The following is a 6,670-nucleotide window of genomic DNA, read 5'->3' as shown; positions in this document are numbered from 1 at the left end:
CCCATTCACATCTGGCAGTTTCCTGATAAACTTTGAAACCCACATACACACCTGGCAAGATCCTGATGAACTGTGAAACCCACATACACACCTGGCCGGATCCTGATGAACTGCGAATCCCCCAGTCACACCTGGCAGGATCGTGATAAACTGTGAAACCCCCCATGCACATCTGGAAGGATCCTGATGCACTGTGAAAACCCATACACATCTGGCAGGATCCTGATGCACTGTGAAAACCCCAGACACACCAGGCAGGATCCTGATATACTGTGAAACCCACATACACACCTCGCAGGATCCTGATGAACTGTGAAACCCCCAGACAAACCAGGCAAGATTCTGATAAACTGTGAAACCCCCAGACACACCTGGCAGGATCCCGATGAACTGTGAAACCCCCATACACACCTGGCAGGATCCTGATAAACTGTGAAACTCCCATACACACGATGCAGGGTCCTGATATACTGTGAAAACCCCATACACACGTGGCAGGACCCTGATCCACTGTGAAACCCCATACACACCAGGCAGGATCCTGATAAACTGTGAAACCCACATACACACGATGCAGGATCCGGATACACTGTGAAACCCCCATACACATCTGGAAGGATCCTGATGCACTGTGAAAACCCCATACACATCTGGCAGGATCCCGATGCACTGTGAAAACCCCATTCACATCTGGCAGGTTCCTGATAAACTTTGAAACCCACATACACACCTGGCAGGATCCTGATGAACTGCGAAACCCCCAGACACACCAGGCAGGATCCTGATAAACTGTGAAACCCCCATACACACCTGGCAGGATCCTGATGAACTGTGAAACCCCCATACACACCTGGCAGGATCCTGATAAACTGTGAAACCCACATAAACACCTGGCAGGATCCTGATACACTGTCAAATCCCCATACACACCTAGCATGATCCTGATGCACAGTGAAACCCCAGACACACCTGGCAGGGTCCTGAACCACTGTGAAACCCACATACACACCTGGCAGGATCCTGATACACTGTGAAATCCCCGTAGACACCTGGCAGGTACCTGATCCACTGTGAAAACCCCATACACATCTGGCAGGATCCTGATTCAGTGTGAAAACCCCATACACACCTGGCAAGATCCTGATACACTGTGAACAACCCCGTACACACCTGGCAGTATCCTGATACACTGTGAAAACCCCATACACACCTGGCAGGATCCTGATGAACTGTGAAATCCCCAGACACACCAGGCAGGATCCTGATAAACTGTGAAACCCCCATACTCACCTGGCAGGATCCTGATGAACTGTGAAACCCCCATACACACCTGTCAGGATCCTGATAAACTGTGAAACCCCCATAGTCACCTGGCAGGATCCTGATGAACTGTGAAACCCACATACACACCTGGCAGGATCCTGATAAACTGTGAAACTCCATACACACGATGCAGGATCCTGATACACTGTGAAAGCCCCATACACACGTGGCAGGATCCTGATCCTCTGTGAAACCCCATACACACCAGGCAGGATCCTGATATACTGTGAAACCCACATACACACGATGCAGGATCCTGATACACTGTGAAACCCCCATACACATCTGGAAGGATCCTGATGCACTGTGAAAACCCCATACACATCTGGCAGGATCCTGATGCGCTGTGAAAACCCCATTCACATCTGGCAGTTTCCTGATAAACTTTGAAACCCACATACACACCTGGCAGGATCCTGATGAACTGTGAAACCCCCAGACACACCAGTCAGGATCCTGATAAACTGTGAAACCCCCATACACACCTGGCAGGATCCTGATGAACTGTGAAAACCCCATACACACCTGGCAGGATGCTGATAATCTGTGAAACCCACAGACACACATGGCAGGATCCTGATACACTGTGAAAACGCCATACACACGTGGCAGGATCCTGATCCACTGTGAAACCCCATACACACCAGGCAGGATCCTGATAAACTGTGAAACCCACATACACACCTGGCAGGAGCCTGATACACTGGGAAACCCACATACACACCTGACAGGATCCTGATCCACTGTGAAAACCCCATACACACCTGGCAGGATCCTGATCCACTGCGAAAACCCCATACACACCTGGTAGGATCCTGATACACTGTGAAAACACCATACACACTTGGCAGGATCCTGAACCACTGTATATACACCATACGCACCTGGCAGGATGCCGATAAACTGTGAAACCTCGATACACACCTGGCAGGATCCTGATAAACTGTGAAACCCCCATACACACCTGGCAGGATCCTGATATGCTGTGAAAACCCATACACACCTGGCACGATCCTGATATACTGTGAAACTCCCATACACACCTGGCAGGAGCCTGATGCACTGTGAAGTCCCCGTACACACCTGGCAGGTTCATGATGCACAGTGAAACCCCATTCACATCTGGCAGGATCCTGATACACAGTGAAACCCCATTCACATCTGGCAGGATCCTGATACACTGTGAAACCCCATACACACCTGGCAGGATCCTGATACACTGTCAAACCCCATACACACCTGGCAGGATCCTGATAAACAGTGACACCCCCATACACACCTGGCAGGATCTTGATCCACTGTGAAAACTCCATATGCACCTGGCAGGACCTTGATAAACTGTGAACACTCCATACACACCTGTCAGGGTCCTGATACACTGTGAAATCCCTGGCATACCTGGCAGGATCCTGATCCACTGTGAAAACCCCTTACACACCTGGCAGGATCCAGATCCACTGTGGAACCCCATTCACATCTGGCAGGATCCTGATAAACTGTGAAACCCACATAAACACCTGGCAGGATCCTGATACAATGTCAAATCCCCATACACACCTAGCATGATCCTGATGCACAGTATAACCCCAGACACACCTGGCAGGATCCTGAACCACTGTGAAACCCCCATACACAAGTGGCAGGATCCTGATATACTCTGAAACACACATACACATCTGGCAGGTTCCTGATAGACTGTGAAATCCCCGTAGACACCTGGCAGGTTCCTGATCCACTGTGAAAACCCCATACACATCTGGCAGGATCCTGATACAATGCGAAAAGCCCATACACACCTGGCAGGATGCTGATACACTGTGAAAACCCCTTACACACCTGGCAGGATCCTGATGAACTGTGAAACCCCCATACACACCTGGCAGGATCCTGATAAACTGTGAAACCCACATACAGACCTGGCAGGAACCTGATAAACTGTGAAACCCCCATACACACCTGGCAGGATCCTGATAAACTGTGAAACCCACATAAACACCTGGCAGGATCCTGATAAACTGTGAAACCCCATACACACTATGCAGGATCCTGATACACTGTGAAAACCCCATATACACGTGGCAGGATCCTGATCCACTGTGAAACCCCATACACACCAGGCAGGATCCTGATAAACTGTGAAACCCACATACACACGATGCAGGATCCTGATACACTATGAAACCCCATACACATCTGGAAGGATCCTGATGCACTGTGAAAACCCCATACACATCTGGCAGGATCCTGATGCACTGTGAAAACCCCATTCACATCTGGCAGTTTCCTGATAAACTTTGAAACCCACATACACACCTGGCAAGATCCTGATGAACTGTGAAACCCACATACACACCTGGCCGGATCCTGATGAACTGCGAATCCCCCAGTCACACCTGGCAGGATCGTGATAAACTGTGAAACCCCCCATGCACATCTGGAAGGATCCTGATGCACTGTGAAAACCCATACACATCTGGCAGGATCCTGATGCACTGTGAAAACCCCAGACACACCAGGCAGGATCCTGATATACTGTGAAACCCACATACACACCTCGCAGGATCCTGATGAACTGTGAAACCCCCAGACAAACCAGGCAAGATTCTGATAAACTGTGAAACCCCCAGACACACCTGGCAGGATCCCGATGAACTGTGAAACCCCCATACACACCTGGCAGGATCCTGATAAACTGTGAAACTCCCATACACACGATGCAGGGTCCTGATATACTGTGAAAACCCCATACACACGTGGCAGGACCCTGATCCACTGTGAAACCCCATACACACCAGGCAGGATCCTGATAAACTGTGAAACCCACATACACACGATGCAGGATCCGGATACACTGTGAAACCCCCATACACATCTGGAAGGATCCTGATGCACTGTGAAAACCCCATACACATCTGGCAGGATCCCGATGCACTGTGAAAACCCCATTCACATCTGGCAGGTTCCTGATAAACTTTGAAACCCACATACACACCTGGCAGGATCCTGATGAACTGTGAAACCCCCAGACACACCAGGCAGGATCCTGATAAACTGTGAAACCCCCATACACACCTGGCAGGATCCTGATGAACTGTGAAACCCCCATACACACCTGGCAGGATCCTGATAAACTGTGAAACCCACATAAACACCTGGCAGGATCCTGATACACTGTCAAATCCCCATACACACCTAGCATGATCCTGATGCACAGTGAAACCCCAGACACACCTGGCAGGGTCCTGAACCACTGTGAAACCCACATACACACCTGGCAGGATCCTGATACACTGTGAAATCCCCGTAGACACCTGGCAGGTACCTGATCCACTGTGAAAACCCCATACACATCTGGCAGGATCCTGATTCAGTGTGAAAACCCCATACACACCTGGCAAGATCCTGATACACTGTGAACAACCCCGTACACACCTGGCAGTATCCTGATACACTGTGAAAACCCCATACACACCTGGCAGGATCCTGATGAACTGTGAAATCCCCAGACACACCAGGCAGGATCCTGATAAACTGTGAAACCCCCATACTCACCTGGCAGGATCCTGATGAACTGTGAAACCCCCATACACACCTGTCAGGATCCTGATAAACTGTGAAACCCCCATAGTCACCTGGCAGGATCCTGATGAACTGTGAAACCCACATACACACCTGGCAGGATCCTGATAAACTGTGAAACTCCATACACACGATGCAGGATCCTGATACACTGTGAAAGCCCCATACACACGTGGCAGGATCCTGATCCTCTGTGAAACCCCATACACACCAGGCAGGATCCTGATATACTGTGAAACCCACATACACACGATGCAGGATCCTGATACACTGTGAAACCCCCATACACATCTGGAAGGATCCTGATGCACTGTGAAAACCCCATACACATCTGGCAGGATCCTGATGCGCTGTGAAAACCCCATTCACATCTGGCAGTTTCCTGATAAACTTTGAAACCCACATACACACCTGGCAGGATCCTGATGAACTGTGAAACCCCCAGACACACCAGTCAGGATCCTGATAAACTGTGAAACCCCCATACACACCTGGCAGGATCCTGATGAACTGTGAAAACCCCATACACACCTGGCAGGATGCTGATAATCTGTGAAACCCACAGACACACATGGCAGGATCCTGATACACTGTGAAAACGCCATACACACGTGGCAGGAACCTGATCCACTGTGAAACCCCATACACACCAGGCAGGATCCTGATAAACTGTGAAACCCACATACACACCTGGCAGGAGCCTGATACACTGGGAAACCCACATACACACCTGACAGGATCCTGATCCACTGTGAAAACCCCATACACACCTGGCAGGATCCTGATAAACTGTGAAAACCCCATTCACATCTGGCAGTTTCCTGATAAACTTTGAAACCCACATACACACCTGGCAAGATCCTGATGAACTGTGAAACCCACATACACACCTGGCCGGATCCTGATGAACTGCGAATCCCCCAGTCACACCTGGCAGGATCGTGATAAACTGTGAAACCCCCCATACACATCTGGAAGGATCCTGATGCACTGTGAAAACTCATACACATCTGGCAGGATCCTGATGCACTGTGAAAACCCCAGACACACCAGGCAGGATCCTGATATACTGTGAAACCCACATACACACCTCGCAGGATCCTGATGAACTGTGAAACCCCCAGACAAACCAGGCAAGATTCTGATAAACTGTGAAACCCCCAGACACACCTGGCAGGATCCCGATGAACTGTGAAACCCCCATACACACCTGGCAGGATCCTGATAAACTGTGAAACTCCCATACACACGATGCAGGGTCCTGATATACTGTGAAAACCCCATACACACGTGGCAGGACCCTGATCCACTGTGAAACCCCATACACACCAGGCAGGATCCTGATAAACTGTGAAACCCACATACACACGATGCAGGATCCGGATACACTGTGAAACCCCCATACACATCTGGAAGGATCCTGATGCACTGTGAAGACCCCATACACATCTGGCAGGATCCCGATGCACTGTGAAAACCCCATTCACATCTGGCAGGTTCCTGATAAACTTTGAAACCCACATACACACCTGGCAGGATCCTGATGAACTGTGAAACCCCCATACACACCTGGCAGGATCCTGATAAACTGTGAAACCCACATAAACACCTGGCAGGATCCTGATACACTGTCAAATCCCCATACACACCTAGCATGATCCTGATGCACAGTGAAACCCCAGACACACCTGGCAGGGTCCTGAACCACTGTGAAACCCACATACACACCTGGCAGGATCCTGATACACTGTGAAATCCCCGTAGACAC

This window comes from Heterodontus francisci, unplaced genomic scaffold (assembly GCF_036365525.1).
Source record: "Heterodontus francisci isolate sHetFra1 unplaced genomic scaffold, sHetFra1.hap1 HAP1_SCAFFOLD_49_2, whole genome shotgun sequence".
In the NCBI taxonomy this organism is placed as follows: Eukaryota; Metazoa; Chordata; class Chondrichthyes; order Heterodontiformes; family Heterodontidae; genus Heterodontus; species Heterodontus francisci.
This window is presented reverse-complemented; position numbering follows the sequence as displayed.